General features: G+C 36.5%; 2 pseudogenes; both read right to left on the reverse strand.

The window, feature by feature from the left end:
• Nucleotides 1–1370: 1370 nt before the first annotated feature.
• LOC110258778 lies at nucleotides 1371–7625 on the reverse strand (annotated as a pseudogene).
• A 14564-nt stretch (nucleotides 7626–22189) lies between these two features.
• On the reverse strand, nucleotides 22190–22889 carry LOC100512522 (annotated as a pseudogene).
• Between the last annotated feature and the right edge of the window lie 881 nt (nucleotides 22890–23770).

The raw sequence follows: 23770 nt of genomic DNA on the forward strand, positions 1-23770 counted from the left end.
TATAAGTGAAGTCAGTCTGAAAGAAAAGGACAAATATCATATGATATCACTTGTATATGGACTACAATATATGGCACATATGTACCTATCTACAGAAAATATACAAACTCATGGACATGGAGAACAGAATTGTGGTTGCCAAGGGGGAGGGGGAAGAAGTGGGATGGACTGGGAATTTGGGGCTAGTAAATACAAACTATTACATTTGGAGCAATAAGCAATGAGATTCTGCTCTGTGGCACAGAGAATTATATCTAGTCACTTGTGATGGAACTTGATGGAGGATAAAGTGAGAAAAAAGACTATATACATGGTTTATGTATATATAAAACTGGGTCTCTGCTGTACAGCAGAAATTGACCGAACAGTATTAAACAACTATAATAAAAATTTTTTAAATATTTTAAAATGACATTGAATTCTTCATCCGTATGTATAAACACACGGACAACAATACTTACAGATTGACAAAAATTCTTCATGTTTAAATGATTAAAATATATTTTTGCATAGGGATATATTGAATGATTTAAAATCTTGCTCCACTGTACTTAAGGTCATCTCTGGCTCTAAGATCATATTAGGGTCATCTATTTATTAAATGTTGTCTTTTAATGAAGAATTATCTTGGGATGTTGTATTTAATGATCAGTTGTTTACAGGGACTATGTTTGGTACTGTGGACATGCAGCTGAATGAGAGAACATGGTCCTAGCACCTAAAGAGAAAACCGAGTCCTAACGTGCATAATAAAACCCAGTGACTGTCTACAAAATGCTATATCCTAAAGACTACATTTTCTTGAAGCACACTTAAGGCTGATACACAAATGATTGATATACACATGAATAAAAATCTGTGGTGTATTATACAATTTTATAAATTGCCTTTGTTGCCAAGTGTTATTTTTCATAGCATAGATCAACCCATGATTATTCTTTTAGTCAAATAAATGAAAAAATATTCAGTATGATATATATTGAGAAGAAATTATTCTTTAAATATCTACTTTGTCTCACTTGGTAAATGGCGATAACCAAATATTTCCAGTCTAAATCTGAGAATAAATTTTGAAAATAAGAAAATCAACAAAGGGAATTTAAAGAATGAGAAATCTTAATTGAATTACTTAATTTGAATAGAGAGGGTGAAATTAAAACTATAAGAAATGCATAGAAGGGCTAAGTCCTATTTTCACAGTCTTATCATAGGATTACAATTTCTAATGCTGAGGGTTCGATCACTGCAATTGTGGCAATTCTCCACCATAGGAAAAATGGCCCTTTTACACTTTTCCCAAAAAAATCTCTTCAGAGCCCCCTTATGTCCTTGTTCCTCAGACTGTAGATGAAGGGGTTCAGCATGGGTGTGACCACAGTGTACATCACTGAGATAACTGCACTTAACTGTAAGCTGTCAGTAGAAGCAAAACTGAGGTACACTCCTAAGCAGGTACAATAAAATAAGGAGACAACTGAGAGGTGAGAGGCACAGGTGGAAAATGCCTTATACTTCCCTTGAGAAGATGAGATTCCATGTATGGAGGAAACTATCTATGAGTAAGAGTAAAGGATACCAGCCAGGGGAGCAACCCCAAGCAACCCAACTGCAAAATACATCACTATGTTATTAAGAAATGTGTCAGAACAGGCAGATTGGATCATCCAATTGAGTTCACAGAAAAAGTGAGGGATTTCCAAGTCTTTGCAGAAGGACAGTTGCAACACCATGAAGATTTGCAACAAGGAATGCAGAACACTCATGATCCAGGAAACTAGGACCAGTAGTCCACAGAGCTTTGAGTTCATGATGACCCTTAGTGCAGGGGTGGCAGATGGCTACACACCGGTCATAGGCCATCATGGTCAGGAGGAAGTCATCCGGCCCTAGAAAGAGTGTGAAAAAGTACATCTGAGTGATGCAGCCTGAATAGATGATAAATTTGCTCTGCATCTGGATGTTCCACAGCATCCAGAGGTGGTGGAGGTGAAACAGTTGTCTACAAAGGACAGGTTAGAAAGAAAGATATACATGGGTGTGTGGAGGTAGGGGTCTGAGCTGACGGCCAGGATGATGAGCAGGTTTCCAAGCACAGTGATCAGGTACATGGAGAGGAAAAGCCCAAATATGAGAGGCTGCAGTTTTGGTTCCTCTGAAAATCCCAGAAGAAGAATTTTGGAAGTTTTTGTGTTTTGCCTGGGTCCATGGGTGGAGGTGACTACCAAGAAAAGGAAAAATAGCATGATTAGATTTATAGAAATGAGAATTACTCTCATAGTTGAGATGATACATTTTATATTTTTCAGTCAAGAATTAACTTCAATATTTTCTGTGAAGACGTGTTTCCTCTCAGGGGTTTCACTGTTTCATCTCTGATTAGGAATCTTCCTCCAAAATCAGCATTTCTCTTAGGAGATTATATACTCAACCATTGAATGAGAACTTTTTTCATGAATTTGAGAGACATATGCTCAGTGTAGACTGTTTCTTAGTCAGTCTAGTCAGTATTTTCAAGTGGAAAAACAAAAATGGCTACAATTTAATGATGGTGAAAATATATAAGTAAATGTACGAAATTACATAAGTACATCAGATGGTAACAGGTGCTACGAAGTAACTAACCAATGCAAGTATAAAGCAGAGTGTGGCTATAATGTATTCTGTTTTGCTGGGTGTTATGGCAAGACAGTCAAATAAGGTGAGAGGTGAACAGAGACCTCAAGGAAGAGAAGGTAGAAACCTGAGCATATGTTGGGAAGTGTGTGCCTGGCAGAAGGAATAGCCACTGAAAAGGCCCTCAGGAAGATGATTCTTTGAGATGTTCAAAGCCAAAGCATGATATTAGGGTGGAGAGCATAATAAGAAAGCGAGAGAGTGATGAGTCATGGTGTTTGTGAATTTTGAAGAAAAAGGGGATCTCAGTACTGCTTAAATTTCAAGACACAGGGAATCTCCTCTTCACACAAATTACCTTTGGAACTTTATTACAGGGTTGCCACAGAATTATGTCCAATGAGACAGATGTCCTCCTTGGTACCATGTGTTGATTGTGTTCCAGTTCCCTGTATTATAGGCATGACCTCAGAATAAATGAGCCCATATACCCCAGTCTGAGGAGTGTTCTCACTCCACAAAGTTTACACACATACACACCATAGCACATCATGGCCTCCTGGTGTGTGTTACTTCCATATCCTTCTAACCACAACACTGTTTAATATCTGAATACATAGAACACAAGTTTGATCATATTAACTCTCTCATAAATTATGGTGAAATGGTACCTAGAAATCCCTATCCTTAAGCTTCTCATAGACAGGTAATTTTGGGGGTCCATTTTGGTTTGGTTGTATTCTGTCCTGTATATAAAGGAGGGAGAGAGAGAGAGAGGTGGGGGGAGGGAAAGAGGGAGAAATTAAATGGACATGGAAAGCAATAGATCTAATAAGCTCAGTTGTCCTGAGAGACTGTGAGGAAGGAAATGCTTTGTTCTGGTGCCATACAATCCAGATTATGTCTCACTGATACCCAGGGAAAATAAGAATGGAGGGACAAATATGTGCCAGGGAAATGTAATGATAACTTTATGGTTTATACCACCTTACAGATTGAACATCAGGAGAGAAAAATGAGTAAAAGTAGTAAACTATACTTCACTCTCCAAACTTCACACTTCACTTTTTAAAAGTTGGGCACTTGGGGAGTTCCCATTGGGGCTCCATTAGAGAGTGGAAGACTTGACCACTTAGCCAGCTGGTCGAGGAAAACCCCTTCCTCATGTTTTATAGATGGCACATTTATTTGTTATTCTTGGGCATTGGGGGTTTCTGTTGTTGTTGTTATTATTTCCCCAATACAATGTTTTTTTTCTACTGTACAGCATGGTGACCCATTTACACACATATATATATACATTCTTTCTTCTCCCATTACCATGCTCAATCATAAGTGACTAGACATAGTTCTTGGTGCTATAGGCATTGGGTTCTGATCTCTTTTTTGACAAGTCCAATGGACACAACTAGTCATGGGTCTATTTCTTGTTCAACATTCAAAAGCCTCCCCAGACCATACTCTATAAAATCTTGCAGCCTACATGCCAATCCATGCTCTTATCTGATTAATTTTCTTCTTGTTACTCACCTGAGGACATTACTTCATACTCACATTTAATTGAGGTACTGTCTTCCTCACTGCAATGTAATCCCAAAGAAGCCAGGATTTTAATTGCTTTGTTCACTTTTATATTTTATGAAAATTATGTGAATGTATGTACACTTATATAGAAAATAATGTGAGAAAACAAGAATTTATGAATAAAAAATGAGACATAGGATATAAACATAGGTTAAATAGAATGCTTTTCAAAGAACTGAATCAAGCAAAATTGAATTGAACATTAAAACTAACTGAAACATGATATACAATAGGGAGAATTGAACTAATCATTCTGATTAATAATTAAATTACCTAAGACCTTGACATATAATAATTTAACATATTAAAAAAACCCTAGAAATTTCTGATATTTGGCAGATATTATGTTATCATCTGGTGAGTGAATCAGGAAATTAGATCTCAGTTTAATATATGACATAATTGTATTTCAGTTCATTTGGAAAAGTTTGGATTGTTGAATAAAAGCTGGCATAGATGTCTCTCTCTGTGGAAGAAGGTGAGTGGTTCCCCATCTCACATCTAACAAAAAATCAGAAGGCATAAAGCCTCAGTGTAGGAGTAACCATTACATTTTAGAGGCAAATCTTGAAAACCACATGCAAGATCTATAAGAGGGCAAAGCATCATAATTAAGGCAAGAAACTCAGAAGTCAGAAGATAGGCATACTTTACAAAATAAAAACTGAAACTACTTTATGGCCCCAAATACCTAGCCAAAAGTTAACAGAGAAACAATTACCTGTTAGAATTATTTTAATTGATGACTTCTATAATTACATGAAAAAGGGCATATAATATGTGGACTTAAATAATAAGAAGAAAATGAATGGGGTGACGAAAGATGTGAGTACTTGCTCAAACTGGTTAAGAAACAAGAAGAATTTTCTTTCACACCCACATTCCTGAGGGGGTGGGAAACTTAGAGAGTTGCTGCCTTGATGGTATTTGGAACTTTTAGACTGGTAGTATATGCAGTCGTCTCTCATTTTTCTAGTTGAGTTGCCAAACTGTAGTAAATGGAGTATTCTCTAATTTTTCTAGTCGAATTGTCAAACATCTTGGGGAAACATTCTGAAGACATCTATAAATGTTAACTATACAGGTGTTCTTTAACTCAGTATTTCTCAGTCTTGGCCCTATTGCCATCCTGGGTCAGATTATTCTCTCTGTTGGTTTTTGTCCTGTGCATTGCAGGATGTTTAACAGCATTTCTGCCATCACCCACCCCACTGCATTGTGACACCTAAAAATGTCTCCTGGTATGGCTCAGTATTCCCTGGGGACAAAAATCACCTTCAGGTGAGAAATATAGATTTCATTTAACTATCCTGAAAATATTTTCTAGCATTGATATAATACAAATTTATAACAAAGAATATGAAATCCCATCAAAAATATAACTAGCACAGGCACAGCATGGAAAGTTATGCAGACTTTGAAATAGGGAGTCATTGCTGCAGTTGATTGGAAGGATGTCTATAAGGTAGTACTGAGAAAGAAGAAATGAGGGGGAAAAGCTAGGGAATGAAAAGATTGCTGCTAAAAATTAGGAGCATTTATGTTGATGTGCAAAGTTTTGTTATCACAATCACACACTTGAATTTAAAGTGTGTAAATGTATATGTGTGTATAAGAAAATCTTTGAAAGAGACAAAGATTTTTGGAAGAAAAAATGAAAATGAAAATGCAATAAGGTTAAGTATAGTGGTTCAAAACAACTGTGGAAGCAAAAATTGAAAGAAATTCAAAATCAACTTCTGAAAGAAGATATTTAGAATGACAATGTAATGACAAACATGGATCACTAACATAGATTAGATTGTCAAAAACTCAGAAATTAAAAAAAATATATTTAAAATTTCTTTCAAAATGTGGGAATTAAGTGATATTTTAACTTTTAATTTCATCTTATGTAATGATATAGGGATGCACATATGGTTAAGGAGGATAAGTGTGATCATTAGTCAAATGTAAAACATGCTTTCCAAATGGTGACTAAAGGTGATGCAACTTTTAGAAATAGATCCAACAGCAAAAGTCCAAAAATAACAATAAGGAATAATAGAGATGTGAAAATTAGTTAGAAATATGGATATTTTCCCCTTGCTATTGGGGGATTGGTTCCAGGACCCCCCCAGGGATCCCAGAGTCCATGCATGCTCAAGTCCCATAGCCAGCCCTCTATATCTGTTATTTCACATCTGCTGATTCAACCAACCACCAATTATGTAGTATTTTTTATTGAGTAAACTCTGTATGCAGTTCAAATCTGTATTGTTCAAGGGTCAACTATATAAAAGTGATTTATTCGTAATAAGTATGTAGAACAGAAGGGCATTCACTTTCATTTGTTTTGAAAGCAACACTAAAGTGAAGAATATTGAATGCTAAATTTCTTCAGATACAACAACTTAAAAAGTAATATAATAATGACTGTCTGATATTACTACCCAAAACTTATAAACTCTCATATAATCATCACAAACATATTTACAATACATTAAAAAAAAGACTAAATGGAAAATTGCAAAGTCGGTGAAAAAAATCTCCAATTTTTTGTTATGAGAGAGTGTAATCAACAGAGGAAGAAAAACACTCTGACCCGCTATCCAAATACCAAAGATGCCACAGACAATTTTCAATAGATAAGGTAAGTGGATAAGGAACCCACAATTACATTCAGCTTCAAGGGTAATGAAATAGTTGAATGTAAGCTCATTTGCATACCCTTTCTCACATAATAGATTGTTAAAATTTCTTTTGAATATGCAAGAAAATTAAGATGTTGTGATATGAATGGCCCATACTGTGCTATTTCAAGGATTTAATTGCAAGTACTCTTTCCTCTGGTTCTTTCTCATTAAATGGAAATGTTGTTTGATATGACCCATCTTAAAAGTGAAAAGAAATGCCCTCACTTCACTTTATATCCCTCTACAGCTAACAGTTTACTTTTCTCCTCTAGTTAATAGCAAACACCCTTAGTCTCATGTTCTACTTTTACTGGAAGCTCTTTATGCTTTTCATTCCCCATGTATTTTGGCTTCTAATATTGTAAATTAATTGTTAACCCAGACCCTTGCTTGCTGAGTTCAATATTCACTTCTCTGTTTAGCACCATAAATAAATACATACATTTATTATACATGCCAGCAAACCACCACAGCAAACCCTAGGTTGTGCACTAGCCTGGAATGGCCTCAGGTAAACATTATTGGGTTTCATCCTCTTCATCTTCTTCTGCAGTGCCTACTGGGCTATAGAACCCACCTGAGTGGTGTATCTAAGAGGAAAATCTCCACTTGGAAGACAACAATCTTCTCTGTATGGTAGTTGATGGAGACTGTAGCAGACAGGAAGTGTAAGAAGAAGTCAAGCTTCAGAGTCCCAGCTAGACTTAGGACTCCAATGGCAACAACCATGTCCTGTCCAGTCCAAGGCTGCATGGCTGAAGGGATGCAGCAGAGGGTTATTTACAGCTTGCTCTGTCTGCTCATACCACCACTTCTACGTAATTGGTTTTCCTGAGGGAAATTGATCTGGACAGAAAGAAAAATTTCCCTGTTGACACTCTATTCCTATGAGACTGGACTATAAGCTGGGTGAATTCAGTTTTTATTAATCCTTCTCCATTACTTCTCCTGACTTGCAGAGGTCTAACCCTGAGCTAGAGTTTTCCCACTGTAGAATATTTAGAAAACCTGTCTTGATCAGGTTCTGTAGATCTTCAAAGCCTTGACTTGTGGTGGGAATACAACCCCTCATATGAATAGAAAATTAATTTCCCACCCTCAACAAAGGAAATGGTTTTCCTTTAATAATAAAACTTTGTTCAGTATACTCCCTAGCTTCATAACACTTTGGCTAAAACAATGAGGAATTTCATATTTGTCTAAGAGTGTGGAGCTGTCATTTAGTATTATATTATGAAATGTCTGTTAGGGAGTTCCCGTTGTGGCACAGTGGTTAACGAATCTGACTAGGAACTATGAGGTTGCTGGTTTGATCCCTGGCCTTGCTCAGTGGGTTAAGGATCCGGCATTGCCATGAACTGTGGTGTAGGTCACAGATGCGGCTCGGATCCCACACATGCTGTGGCTCTGGCATAGGCTGGCAGCTGTAGCTCTGATTTGACCTCTAGCCTGGGAACCTCCATGTGCCGTGGGAGTGGCCCTAGAAAAGGCAAAAAGACAAAAAGACAAAAAAGTCTGTTAATTATAAGACATATATTTATTTATTTATTTTTGGCTTTTTTTTTTTTTTAAGGGCTGCAGCCATGGCATATGGAAGTTCCCAGGCTAGGGGTCAAATCGGAGCTATAGCAGCTGGCCTATGCCACAGCCATAGCAATGCCAGATCCAAGTAGTGTCTGCAACTTATACCACAGCTCATGGCAATGCTGGGTTGTTAACTAACTGAGTGAAGCCAGGGATTGAACCTGCATCCTTATGGATACTAGTCAGATTCATTTCCATTCAGCCAGAATGTGAACTCCACAAGATGTATACATAGATCTTAGCCCTTTATTTGAATTGTGTAATTTAATTTTTGAAAAGTCCAGATTGGGAATTATTACTACTATGAACTCTGTTCTTCATTGCAGAAATGGGCTCTGGAGGGGTTTAGTGATCTTCCCAAGTTACAATCTGTGTAAGGGATGGAGTCTTGATTGGAATTATGTCAGGATGCTTACCCTTCTCAACCTCTGGAGCAGTAGTTGTCAATCTCGTATGATTTTGATCCTGGGGATATTGGCAATGTCTGAAGGGGTGGACTGATAAATACCAGCAATGCACAGGATAGCACCAATACTAGTAATTATATGACCCAAAGGTTAACAATAAGAAGGTGAGGAAATTTATGTTAGACCAGACACTTTTCCAACTTTTTAATGTGAACAGTAATCACCAGGGATTCTAGTTCAAATGCAGATCCTGATTCATCAGGTCCCCCATAGACCCAGAGACTTCATTTCTAACAAGTTCCTGACTGTTATTGGTGCTGCAGATCCTCATATGTGGAGTACTATTTAAGTAGAAAGGCTGTGATCACGTGTTTTAGAGTCAGCTGTAATTATTTTTAGGTCTTTGTCACCATAAATTTTGTTTGTATAGGATTTTGAATGAAGAGTGCATTCACACAGTTCAGAGGCTATGATAAATTCTGGGTATAATTCTTTCATACTATGACCTTGAATGACTTCATAAACCTCTGAAAACTATTTTGTAGTAGGTATAAAAAGGGCCTCCAAAAGATGCTCACATCCTAATCCTAAGAGCCTTAGAATATGTTAGTTTGTATAGCAAATTGGGATTAAGAAGCACATGGAATAAAGTTACTAATCTGTTGATTTTAAGATTGGCTACTATTTTCCAGGTGGACCTAATGTAATCACAAGTACATTACAAATCTTTTATACTTACACAATTGTACAAAATGAACAATCACAAAATCCTATAACTATGGAAGGAATGTGGTAGAGTGAGAAAAGTTTCTGAGTCACGGAGAGATATGTGTATTTTATGCTTCTGGCTATTAAGATGGAGGAAAGGCTACGAGACAAGGAATGCAATTGCATCATAGAAACTGAAAAAAAAGAACTAAATAGACCCTCCCCTGGAGGACGTAGAAGATCCCAGCTCTTCAGAAATCTGGATTTTTAGTCTAATGAAATCAATCAGGTTTCTGATCTGACTAAATAGATTCATAAATGTGTTTAAGCTGCTTGTGTGATAACTTTTTAGCCCACAAATAAGAATGTATAGTATAGACATTTATTAAATGTTATTTTATTTGAAGAAAGTGAGTTACACCTCTCCATTCAATCATTTAGCTTCCCATGTGTAAGGGCATTTTAACTTCAAATTCTATCTTAAGCAGAAGTCTGACATTTTAAGTCATTTTGCCCCCATCAGTTGGTCCCCCATCAGTGTGCCCATTCACAAAGGTAAGCATGGTTCTAATTTTGAAGTCTTTCAGCAATAAATACAGGGGAAATAATTTATTATTAAAATTATAGTCACCTATTCTCCTTTCAATTTGTGCTCGTCAATTTTTACATTTAACAAATTTATGTTAATTTGAACATTCGTTCTTTGGTTTCTAGCCTCTCTATTTTCTCAAGTTTTCTTTAAACATAAAAAAAAGAACTCACACAGAGTTGCCATTGTGGTTCAGCATGTTAAAAACTTGACTAGTATCCATGAGGATGCAGGTTCAATCCCTGGTCTTGCTCAGTGAGTTAAGGATCTGGCATTGTCATGAGCTGTGATATAGATTGCAGACCCAGGCTCAGATCCTGTGTTGCTGTGGCTGTGGTGTAGGTCTGCAGCTGCAGCTCCAATTCAACCCTTAGCCTGGAACTTCCTTATGGCACAAGTGCAGCCATTAAAAAAAAAGAAGACCTCATGCATGTGTCTCTATGTTTGTACATATATATGTGTGACTGTGTTTATTTGAATGAAGAATGTGTACAAATGTACATGCATAAAACACTTCCCCTTGAATGTTTTCTTTGGATCCAATGATGTGTTTTCATAACTTTATTTATTTATCACATGTCCTTTTAAAATTATGTTTATTATCCTGCATTATAGTCAGAAATGATGAAACTAATGTTAAAGGAGTTTAAACTTTTAACAAATACATAATAAAGAACTTACAACTTACTCTTCACTCACTTGAAGTATACACAAATGCAACCATGCAATATGAACCCTTGATTTTGTATAGCTCCCTTAATCCATCACTTTGTATACCATTTATTGTGTTCATAATACCCTAATAAATTATTTGGAAAAAAACCCCTCATGGTCCATGCCCACGTGGTTATCTTGATAAACCAAAGGTACTCGATGCACATAACATAGGTGAAAGATACATTTTTATGACTATGAAGAAAGAAAAATATATTATATACATCTATACATATTACATATGTATGTTTATACATGATATTCATGGGATGAAATTAAAGTAATTTATGTGCTAAATGAAATTTTCAGTAAATAGAAGGTTAAACTAAACACAGAATTGAAGTAAACTGACCATAAATTGGTTCAAGCAGAAGGATAATATAGATACACCCTGCATCTCAGATGAGTCTTAGAAACACCATGCAGAGATGGAGAGTTGACTACAGACTCATGAGGAACTCTGTAGAAGTCAGAATAATATGTTCCCTTTTGATAATAAAGGACTTACGTGAAACCATTTGATTTTTGGATGACTTGTGATATAGCAAGTTAACTGACGTAACAATCAAACTGACCTACACTGAGGACAGTTATAACAATCTGCAGCATCTAATTTTGGTATGTGTTCTGATATTGGAAGACAGTGTCCATGATTACTCTGCTATTAAATTTATTTCAGGTAACTCTTCTAACAAATGACTGTATGAAGTTCTGTTCCAGGGAACTTGAAGAGGTGGGAAGGACTTGAATATTCACACAGAAAAACTACTGTCCCTGAATCATATAATTGGGAAGAAATTCAAGCTCTCTTGTGAGTCGTTATTGATGATGAAGACTGAAGAAATATCTTTGCAGTAGAGGAGACATAGAATGAATAGTATGTTTATTCACCACTCCTTTAGCAGTGATGATGCAATTTGGAAAGATTGAGGTATTTCCTTTGGAGCAGTGGAAGGATTGATATGTGTAAGTAGCAATGGACATTTGTAATCAGAATCAGAAAGACAATCAATGTCAATCAAATCTGTAAAACACTCCATCCAGTCCCTCACTGCAATGTATAAACCCTCTTAACACATGAACACAGCTTTTCCATAGTTCGATGAGTAGATTTCCAGCATGAAAAAGAAATATTTTATACAGTAATACAATGTATATTTTTAAATTGTATTGCAGTGTAGTTGTTTTAAATATTGTGTTAGTTTTAGGTGTACAGCAAAGTGATTCAGTTTGTACATGTACATATATTCATTCGTTCTCAGATTATTTTCTCATATAGGATATTAAAAAATACTGAGTAGATTCACTGTGCTATATAGCAGGTCCTTGTTACTTATCTATTTTATATACAGTAGTGTGTATGTGTTTATCCCAAACTCCTAATCTATCCTTCCCACTTTTTCCTTTGGTAACCATAAATTTGTTTTCAAAATCTGTGAGTTTTGTTTCTGTTTTGTAAATTTCATTTGCATCATTTTTATTAGATTTCATATGTAAGTGATACCATGTGATCTTTGTCTTTCTGACTCACTTCACTTAGCCTGATGATCCATATTGCTGAAAATGGTACTATTTCATTCTTTCACATCTTCTTTATCCATTCTTCTGGCGATGGACATCTAGATTGCTTCCATGTCTTGGTTATTGTAAATGGTGCTGCAGTGAATACTGTGGTGCATGTATCTTTTGAATTATGGCTTTCTCTGAATATACACCCCAAAGTGGGATTGTTGGATCATAGGGTAGTTCTATTTCTAGTTTTTTTAAGGATCTCCAAAGTGTTCTCCATAGTGGTTGTTCCAGCTTACGTTCCTGCCAAAAGTGCAGGAGGGTTCCCTTTACTCTTCACCCTCTCCAGCATTTATTGTTTGTAGACTTTTGATGATGGCCATTCTGATTGGTGTGAGGTGATATCTCATTGTAGTTTTGATTTGCATTTCTCTAGTAATTAGAATTATTGAGCATATTTTCACGTGCTTTTTGGCCATCTGTATGTCTTTCTTAGAGAAATGCCTATTTAGATTTTCTGCCCATTTTTTTTTCTTTGTAAAAATGTTTTTAATGACATTTAATTTCTGTAATAGATTTAAGGACATTCAGTTCCCATTATAGAGCATTAACAGTTTGTGTCTTTCAAGGAATTGGTCTGTTTTATTAAAAAATGGTCAAAATTTTTGACATAAGATTATTCATAGTATCTCCTAATTATCCTCTTAATAACCATAGAATTGGAATTCCATGGGTCTAGAATCTGACTACAGTGGCTTGCCTCTCTGTGGAGGTGCAGACTTGATCCTGGCTGGCTGGTCCAGTGGGTTTAAAGATATGGTGTCAGCAGAACTGCTGCATAGGTCAGAGCTGTGGCTTGGATCCAATTCCTGACCCCAGAACTTCTGTATGCCATGGGTGTGGCCATAAATACGTATTTTATATTTATATATAAATATATATGTATATATATGTGTGTAGTGATGCACATTTGTCATTGCTAATATCGGTGGCTTGTGTCCTTTTTAATTGATCATTATGGCTATGGACTTGATTAAATGTATTGATCTTCTTAAAGAAATAGCTCTTGGATTTTTGGTTTTTCTCTATTGTTTTTTCTGCTTTCCATTTTATTATTTCTTTTTGCTTTAATTTTTATTCTATATTTTCTTCTGCTTACTTAGGTTGAGCTTACTCTTCTTTCTTAGTTTTATAAGACAGAACTGAGATTTATTTGAAACTTTTCACCTATTCAAATAAAGGGATCTTGTTCTATAAATTTCTTACCTAGTATTGCTTTATCTTCATCTCACAAATTTTATATATTTTCATTTTTATTCACTTAAAATGTTTATAGATTTCATTTTTTTGACCCATGATTACTTGAGGCATTATTTATATTTACAAATTGGTAGTATTTTACAGAGAAATTTTTTATTGATTTTTAATTTCTTTTTACAGTGATTCTCATTTTCAGAAGTTTAATTATGAGGTGACTGTGGTTTTCTCTGTATCTTATGTAATTGCACTTGATATTCTGGATGAACATGTGTTTATGTATTTAATCAATTTGGAGAATTTTTTGTCTAATATTTTCTCAAATAATTTTCTATCCTTTGTCCTCTCTTTTTACCTTTGGACACTTGGATTACACAGATATTAATTCACCTGAATTTGTACCACAGGTAGTTATTTATTTATTTATTTACTTATTTATTGTCTTTTTAGGCCTGCAGCTGCAGCATATGGAAGTTCCCAGGCTAAGGGTGGAATCCAATCTATAGCTGCCAACCTACACCACAGTCACAGCAATGCAGGAGATCCAAGCTGCATCTGTGACCTACACAGCAGCTTGGTTCTGCCCATTTTTTAATTTAGTTTTTTTCTTTTAATTTAGAGTTGCATTAGCTGTTTGTGTATTTTGGAGATTAATCCTTTGTTGGTTGTTTAACTTTCAAATATTTTCTCCCAATCTATGGGGTTTTTTTTTTTTTTGGTCTTTTTAGGGCCACACCCACAGCATATGGAGGTTCTCAGACCAGGGTCAAGTTGGAGCTGTAGCTACTGACTTACACTACAGTTACTGCAATGCAGGATCTAAGCCATGTCTGTGACCTAAACCACAGCTCATGGCAATGCCAGATCTTTAACACATTGAGTGAGACCAGGGATCAAACCTGCATCCTCATGGATACTAGTAAGATTCATTTCCACTAAGCCATGATGGGAAATCCTCTATGGGTGGTCTTTTAATTTTGTTTATGGTTGCTTTTGCTGTGCAAAAGTTTTTGAGCTCAATTAGGTCCCATTTGTTTATTTTTGGTTTTATTTTAATTAGTCCATGTGATATTGCTGCAACATATACCAAAGAGTTTTCTGCCTATGTTTTCCCCCAAGGGTTTGAAAGCTGGACAGCTATGTATAAAAGAATGAAACTAGGAATTCTCTAACACCATACACCATAAACTAAAATGGATTAAAGACCTATAAAGTATAATTTTAAAATTTGCTTTATCATATTTAAGGTCATCTGTAACTCTAAGGTCATATCAGGTTAATTTATTTATATAAATTTGTGTTTCCTTGTAGATACCACATGAAAAATATATTGGATAATTTGTATTTGCCAGTGACCACGGTAGGCATTGTGAACATAGAATTGAATAAAAGAATAGAAGATAGGAGTTCCCATTGTGGCGCAGTGGTTAACGAATCCGACTAGGAACCATGAGGTTGCGGGTTTGGTCCCTGCCCTTGCTCAGTGGGTTAACGATCCGGCGTTGCCATGAGCTGTGGTGTAGGCTGCAGACGCGGCTCGGATCCCGCGTTGCTGTGGCTCTGGCGTAGGCCGGTGGCTACAGCTCCGATTCAACCCCTAGCCTGGGAACCTCCATATGCCGCGGGACCGGCCCAAGAAATAGCAACAACAACAACAACAACAACAACAACAAAAAGACAAAAGACAAAAAAAAAAAAGAATAGAAGATAATAAGTTCCTAAGGAGAAGAATAAAATTGAATGAATTTATGTAAAGCGTGATAAATGTCAAAGTCAAAATTATCAGAAAGGGAAGTTAAGAAAGTGATATAGAAGGAATAATGAGCCCAAAAGGGAAGACAAGTCTGAGATTTTCCTATGACATACACATAAAACAGGAATGATTTCCAAGACTAACTTTTTAAAATAAGAATATACAATTTAAGACTATTCCTTTAGTAAAACAAGCAAAATATGACTTGAAATAATACACTTTATTTGAGAAAAATTTATTTTCGTAAATCCATCTAGTCACAACATAAATGGGAATTATCCAAATTTTCTCTTTAAAGGTTGAGAATAGCTAGAGGGAGTAGGAAAATGATAAAAATTAAAATTTGGGGAATTGCAATATCTGGCTCCAAAGAAATGAACCCTGCATTTTTGGGCCCTTCTCCTGCCTCAGTGCAATTGCCCCTTTTATAACTGCCATCCCAACAAATCTTTTTTAGAGCCCTCTTTATGTATTTGTTGCTCAGACTGTAGATGAAGGGGGTCACACTGTAGATGTGACCACAGTGTACATCACTTAAGGCTGTTGTACTTGAGTGGGAGCTGTGGGTAGCAGCAGAGCTGAGGTATACTAAGGATGTGGGTTTGATCCCTGGCCTTGCTTAGTGGGTTAAGGGTCTGGCATTGCCATGAGCTGTGGTAGGTTGCTGACATGGCTTGGATCTGGCATTGCTATGGCTGTGGCATAGGCCAGCAGCTGTAGCTCAGATTTTACCTATAGCCTAGCAAATTCTAAATGCTGCATGTGCAGCCCTAAAAAGCAAAACCAAAAATAAAAAAAGCATTGCAATGCCATGAAATTAGAAATCAACCATGGGAAAAGGAAAGAGAAAAACCCTACTACATGGAGACTAAACAACATGCTGCTAAAAAACCAATGGGTCAATGAGGAAATCAAGAAGGAAATTAAAAATTACCTTGAAACAAATGATAATGAAGACACAACCTCTCAAAATCTATGGGATGCTGCGAAAGCAGTGCTCAGAGGGAAATTTATAGCAATACAGGCCTTTCTCATAAAAGAAGAAAGATCCCAAATGGACAACTTAACCCTCCCCCTAAACGAATTAGAAAAAGAAGAACAAAAAACTCCTAAAGTCAGCAGAAGGAAGGAAATTATAAAGATCAAAGAAGAAATCAATAAAATAGAGACTCAAAAAACAATAGAGAAAATTAATAAAACCAAGAGCTGGTTCTTTGAAAAGGTGAACAAAATTGACAACCCCCTGGCCAGACTCACTAAAAAGAGGAGAGAAAGAACCCAAATCACCAAAATTATAAATGAAAAAGGAGAAATCACAACGGATACAGCAGAAATACAAAAAACCATAAGAGAATACTATGAAAAACTATACGGCAACAAGTTTGACAATCTGGAAGAAATGGACAATTTTCTACAATCTTACAGCCTGCCAAAACTCAATCAAGTAGAAACAGACCAACTGAACAGACCGATCACTAGAAACGAAATTGAAGAGGTCATAAAATCACTCCCTACAAATAAAAGTCCAGGACCAGATGGCTTCACAGGTGAATTCTATCAAACATATAAAGAGGAATTGGTGCCCATCCTCCTGAAACTCTTTCAAAAGGTTGAAGAAGAAGGAATACTCCCAAAGACATTCTATGAGGCCACCATCACCCTCATTCCAAAACCAGACAGAGATACCACCAAAAAAGAAAACTATCGGCCAATATCATTGATGAATATAGATGCAAAAATTCTCAACAAAATCTTAGCCAACCGAATCCAACAACATATCAAAAAATTATACACCATGACCAGGTTGGGTTCATCCCAGGTTCACAAGGATGGTTCAACATACGCAAATCAATCAGCATCATACACCACATTAACAAGAAAAAAGTCAAAAATCATATGATCATCTCAATAGACGCAGAAAAAGCATTTGACAAAGTCCAACATCCATTCATGATCAAGACCCTCGCCAAAGTGGGTATAGAGGGAACATTCCTGAATAGAATCAAAGCCATTTATGATAAACCCATGGCAAAGATAATCCTCAATGGGGAAAAACTGAAAGCCTTCTCACTCCAATCTGGAACAAGACAGGGATGCCCACTCTCACCACTGTTCTTCAACATAGTTTTGGAAGTCCTAGCCACAGCAATTAGACAAACAAAAGAAATCAAAGGCATCCATATAGGAAGAGAAGAGATCAAACTGTCACTGTATGTAGATGACATGATACTATACCTAGAAAACCCTAAGGACTCAACCCCAAAACTCCTTGAACTGATGAATAAATTCAGCAAAGTAGCAGGATAGAAGATTAACATTCAGAAGTCAGTGGCATTTCTGTATACCAGCAATGAAACATTAGAAAAGGAATACAAAAATACGATACCTTTTAAAATTGCACCTCACAAAATCAAATACCTCGGAATACACCTGACCAAGGAGGTAAAGGACCTCTATGCCGAGAACTATAAAACTTTAATCAAAGAAATCAAAGAAGATGTAAAGAAATGGAAAGATATTCCATGTTCCTGGATTGGGAAAATCAATATAGTAAAAATGGCCATACTACCCAAAGCAATCTACAGATTCAATGCCATCCCTATCAAATTACCCATGATATCTTTCACAGAACTAGAACAAACAATCCAAACATTTATGTGGAACCACCAAAGACCCAGAATCGCCAAAGCAATCCTGAGAAACAAAAACCAAGCAGGAGGCATAACGCTCCCAGACTTCAAGAAATATTACAAAGCCACAGTCATCAAAACAGTGTGGTATTGGTACCAAAACAGACAGACAGACCAATGGAACAGAATAGAGAATCCGGAAATAAACCCGGACACCTATGGTCAATTAATCTTTGACAAGGGAGGCAGGAACATAAAATGGGAAAAAGAAAGTCTATTCAGCAAGCATTGCTGGAAAACCTGGACAGCAACATGCAAAGCAATGAAACTAGAACACACTCTCACACCATGCACAAAAATAAACTCCAAATGGCTGAAAGACTTAAATAGAAGACAGGACACCATCAAACTCCTAGAAGAAAACATAGGCAAAACACTCTCTGACATCAACATCATGAATATTTTCTCAGGTCAGTCTCCCAAAGCAATAGAAATGAGAGCAAAAATAAACCCATGGGACCTCATCAAACTGAAAAGCTTTTGCACAGCAAAGGAAACCCAAAAGAAAACAAAAAGACAACTTACAGAATGGGAGAAAATAGTTTCAAATGATGCAACTGACAAGGGCTTAATCTCTAGAATATATAAGCAACTTATACAACTCAACAGCAAAAAAACCAATCAATCAATGGAAAAATGGGCAAAAGACCTGAATAGACATTTCTCCAAAGAAGATGTACAGATGGCCAACAAACACATGAAAAAATGCTCAATATTCGTTGATTATAAGAGAAATGCAAATCAAAACTACCATGAGATACCACCTCACACCAGTCAGAATGGCCATCATTAATAAATCCACAAATAAGAAGTGCTGGAGGGGGTGTGGAGAAAAGGGAACCCTCCTGCACTGCTGGTGGGAATTTAAACTGGTACAGCCACTATGGAGAACAGTTTGGAGATACCTTAGAAATCTATACATAGAACTTCCATATGACCCCGCAATCCCACTCTTGGGCATCTATCCGGACAAAGCTCTACTTAAAAGAGACACATGCATCCGCCTGTTCATTGCAGCACTATTCACAATAGCCAGGACATGGAAACAACCCAAATGTCCATCGACAGAGGATTGGATTCGGAAGAAGTGGTATATATACACAATGGAATACTACTCAGCCATAAAAAAGGATGACATCATGCCATTTGCAGCAACATGGATGGAACTAGAGAATCTCATCCTGAGTGAAATGAGCCAGAAAGACAAAGGCAAATACCATATGATATCACTTATAACTGGAATCTAATATCCAGCACAAATGAACATCTCCTCAGAAAAGAAAATCATGGACTTGGAGAAGAGACTTGTGGCTGCCTGATGGGAGGGGAGGGAGTGGGAGGGATCGGGAGCTTGGGCTTATCAGACACAACTTAGAATAGATTTACAAGGAGATCCTGCTGAGTAGCATTGAGAACTATGTCTAGATTCTCATGTTGCAATAGAACAAAGGGTGTGGGAAAAACTGTAATTGCAATGTATACATGTAAGGATAACCTGACCCCCTTGCTCTACAGTGGGAAAATAAAAAAAAAATTGGACCTAATTATACTTGAACGTGCTGGACATCAAAGGAAACCATAAAAAATTCAATTGATGACCCATAGAATTGGATAAAATATTTGCAAAAGAAGCACCCAATAAGTGACTAATCTTCAAAATGGACAAACAATTCAGGCAGCTGAATACATATATAAAAAATGATCCAATCAAAAAATGGGCAGAAGGGCTAAATAGACATTTCTCCAAAGAAGACAGACAGATGGCCAAATTCACATGAAAATATGCTCAACATTACTAATTATCAGAGGAATGAAACTCAAAACTAAAATGAGTTTTCTTTTCTAACTGGTCAGAATGGCCATAATCAAAAACTCTACCAGCAATAAATGCTGAAGAGAGTGCAGAGAAGTTGGTGGGAATATAGAATGGTATAACAAATATGGAATACTGTATGGATGTTCCTCCAAAAAACTTAAAAATAAAAACAACCATATGATCCAGGAGTTCCCATCATGGCTCAGCAGTTAGCAAACCCAACTAGTGTACATGAGGATGCAGGTTTGATCCCTGGCCTTCCTCAGTGGGTTGAGGATCTGGCATTGCAGTGAGCTGTGGTGTAGGTTGCAGACGTGGCTCAGATCTGGTGTTGCTGTGGCTATGGTGTAGGCCAGTGACTGAAGCATTGAGTTGACCTCTAGCCTGGGAACCTCCATGTGCCACAAGTGCAGCCCTAAAAAGACAAAAACAAACAAACAAGCAACTACCATATGATCCAGCAATACCTCTTCTGGGCGTATATATGGAGAAAACCATAATTCAAAAGGATACATGTGCCCCAATGTTCTTTGCCGCAAAATTTATTTTTTATTTATCTATTTATTTTATTTTATTTTTTATTTATTTTTTGGGGGGTTATTTTTTTCTTTTATTACTCAATGAATATATCATATCTATAGTTGTATAATGATCATAACAATCTGATTTCACAGGATTTCCATCCCACAGCCCAGGCACATCCCCCCACCCCCCAAACTGTCTCATCCAGAGACCATAAGTTTTTCAAAGTCTGTGAGTCAGCATCTATTCTGCAAAGAAGTTCAGTCTGTCCTTTTTTCAGATTCCACATGTCAGTGAAAGCATTTGATGTTGGTGTCTCATTGTACGGCTGACTTCACTTAGCATGATAGTTTCTAGGTCCATCCATGTTGCAAAAAATCTGGTATTTTGTTCTTTTTAATGGCTGAGTAATATTCCATTGTGTGTATGTACCACATCTTCTGGATCCACTCCTCTGTCGATGGACATTTAGGTTGTTTCCATGTCTTGGTTAGGTTGTTTCCATGTCTTGGCTTTGTAGCAAAATTTATAATAGCCAAGACATGGAAGCAAAATAATATCCATCAACAGAGGATTGGATAAAGAAGATATGGTAAATACATACAGTTGAATATTATCCATAAAAAACATGATTATGCTATTGTAACAACGTGGATGGATCTAAAGATTACCATAGTAAGTGAAGCAAATCAGACTGAGAAAGACTCATGTCTCTTATACGTGGAATCTTAGAAAAATGACACAGATAAACTTAATTACAAAACAGAAAGAGAAACACAGATTTCAAAAACAAAATTATGGGAGTTCTCTTGTGCCATAGCAGGTTCAGGATCCAGCATTGTCACTGTAGCAGTTTGGCTCATTGCTGTGGTGCAAGTTTAATCTCTGGCCTGGGAACTTCCATATGCTGTGGGTTAGGCCAACAACAAAAAAGAGAAAACAAACTTGTGGTTACAAAACGGCAAAGGTGGTGGGAGTTTGGATTAATATATGCAGGCTACTATACATAAAATAGGTAATCAACAATGACTTAGTGTATAGCACAGGAAAATCTACTCAATATTCTATGATAACCTACGTGGAAAAAGAATCTAATAAAGAATTGATATGTGTATATTTACAAGAGAATCACTTCATTGTACAGCAGAAATTAACACAGCATTGTAAATCAACTATACTTTACTAAATTTTTTTAAAAAATTGAAAAAGAGAACAATAAAAAAGGAGGTTAAAAATTATGACCAGCTATAAAACATACAAATTGTTACATCTACATTACCTTGAACAGCAGTTAAGTTAGTGATACATAGTGAAAGCTGTGGTCTCAAATTTTCTCCTCCTATAAACTTGTATTTGTGGCAGTGGTTACTAAATGTGTTGTTTTCCTCATAAGGTTGTACAACCTAAGACTATTTTCTTAGAATACATAGGAAATACTACATGGTATGTTATTTTTCATGAGAGAAAAATTAATAAAAATTTATGTGGTCCCAGAGACATATGGAAATATCCTAATATTTCATATCCAAAATTGGGAATAAAGTTGGTATAATAGGAAGGAAACAAGGGGAAAATTTTGAATATCAGAGATAGAAAGGAAAGCTTAATAATTTAAATTGTACAGGGAAACAGAAGTCAAATAAATAATACCTCCAGAAATTAGTAGAAAGAGAAAATTTTTACTTTCAAAATCTGATTAAATACCACAACTTACGGCTTTGGAAATTTGAGCCCTGCAATCAATGCCAGTTCTTCAGCCCCAAAGTAATTATCCCCTGTATTTCTTCTTCCCAAATAATATTTTCAGAGCTTCCTTTATGTCTTTATTCCTGAGACTGTAGATGAAGGGGTTCAGCATGGGTGTAACCACACTGTGCATCACCGAAGCTGTTGCACTTGAGTGTGAACTGTGGGCAACAGCAGACCTGAGATACACTCCCAGGACTGAACAATAAAATAAGAAAACAACTGAGAGGTGAGATGCACAGGTGGAAAATGCTTTATACTTCGCATGAGCTGATGAGATTCCTTTTATGGAAGAAACTATCTTAGAGTAAGAGGAAATTATTCCAGCAAGGGAACCACCACCCAGCAGCACTGCTGCAAAATACTTTACCATATCACAGATGAAGGTATTAGAACAGGCCAGTTGGACAACCTGATTGGTTTCACAGAAAAAACTGGGGATTTCCCTGTTTGTACAGAAGGACAGCTGTACCACTGTTAAGCTTTGTAACAAGGAATACGGGAAACTTATAGTATAAGATGACAGAAGCAGGAGAACACAGTGCCAAGGATTCATGATGACTGTATAGTGTAAGGGGTGACATATGGCCACAAACCTGTCATAAGCCATCATGGTCAGGAGGAAGACATCCAATACTCCAAAAAATAAGAAAAAAATACATCTGTATGAGGCATCCCTCATAGGTTATGACTTTGCTGTGAGCCTGGATGTTCCACAGCATCTTTGGGATGGTGGTGGAGGTGAAACAGATGTCTACAAAGGATAAGTTGGAGAGGAAGAAGTACATGGGTGTGTGGAGGTGGGAGTCTGAGCTGACGGCCAGGATGATGAGCAGGTTTCCAAACACAGTGATCAAATACATGGAAAGAAAAAGCCCGAATGTGAGGGGCTGTAGTTCTGGTTCATTTGATAATCCAAGAAGAAGAAATTTTGAAATGTGTGTATTATTATTGGTTCCATACAGTAGAGGTGGTGGCTAGAAAAGAACAAAAATAAAATGACTAGTGACTAATTTTCATACAAATGTGCATTAATAAAACAAGTGGAAAGTTACATTATTTTGAAGTTAAGCAATTAATATATATTTTATATAGATCTCACCGCCTTAAAGGAGTCCCATGACTTCCCTGTCTATAAATTTTTAGCTCAGGGTTTTCCATACAATTCTACCATCCAGTTATAAAGAATGTAATCAAATAACTCCATATAAGGTGTTTTCAGGTGCTATGAAGGGAAAAATTGAATGTATGAAAGAGAAGATAAGGTGTTATTTTTTATTGGATGTTCTGGAATTTTGCAAATAAGGTGACATTTGAAAAGAGACATCAAGGAAGGCACTGCAGGTGACAAGAGACAATTGAGGTGATGTGTGTATCCCATAGGGGAAAAGAACCAGGGCAAAAACACTGAATGTCTTTTTTTCAGATATCCAAAACTCAAAAGTAAGCCAGTATTTGTGGGAAGGCAAGAGGAAGGGGATGAAGATTGTGTTAGAGGATGCTGAGGAATAAAGTAGCTGAGGAATAAAATAAATAAATAAAATAAAATAAAATAAAACCCATAATCTGAAAGGATACATGCACTCAAATTGCAGCAGTATTT

Source organism: Sus scrofa, unplaced genomic scaffold (genome assembly GCF_000003025.6).
Source record: "Sus scrofa isolate TJ Tabasco breed Duroc unplaced genomic scaffold, Sscrofa11.1 Contig434, whole genome shotgun sequence".
Lineage (NCBI taxonomy): Eukaryota > Metazoa > Chordata > Mammalia > Artiodactyla > Suidae > Sus > Sus scrofa.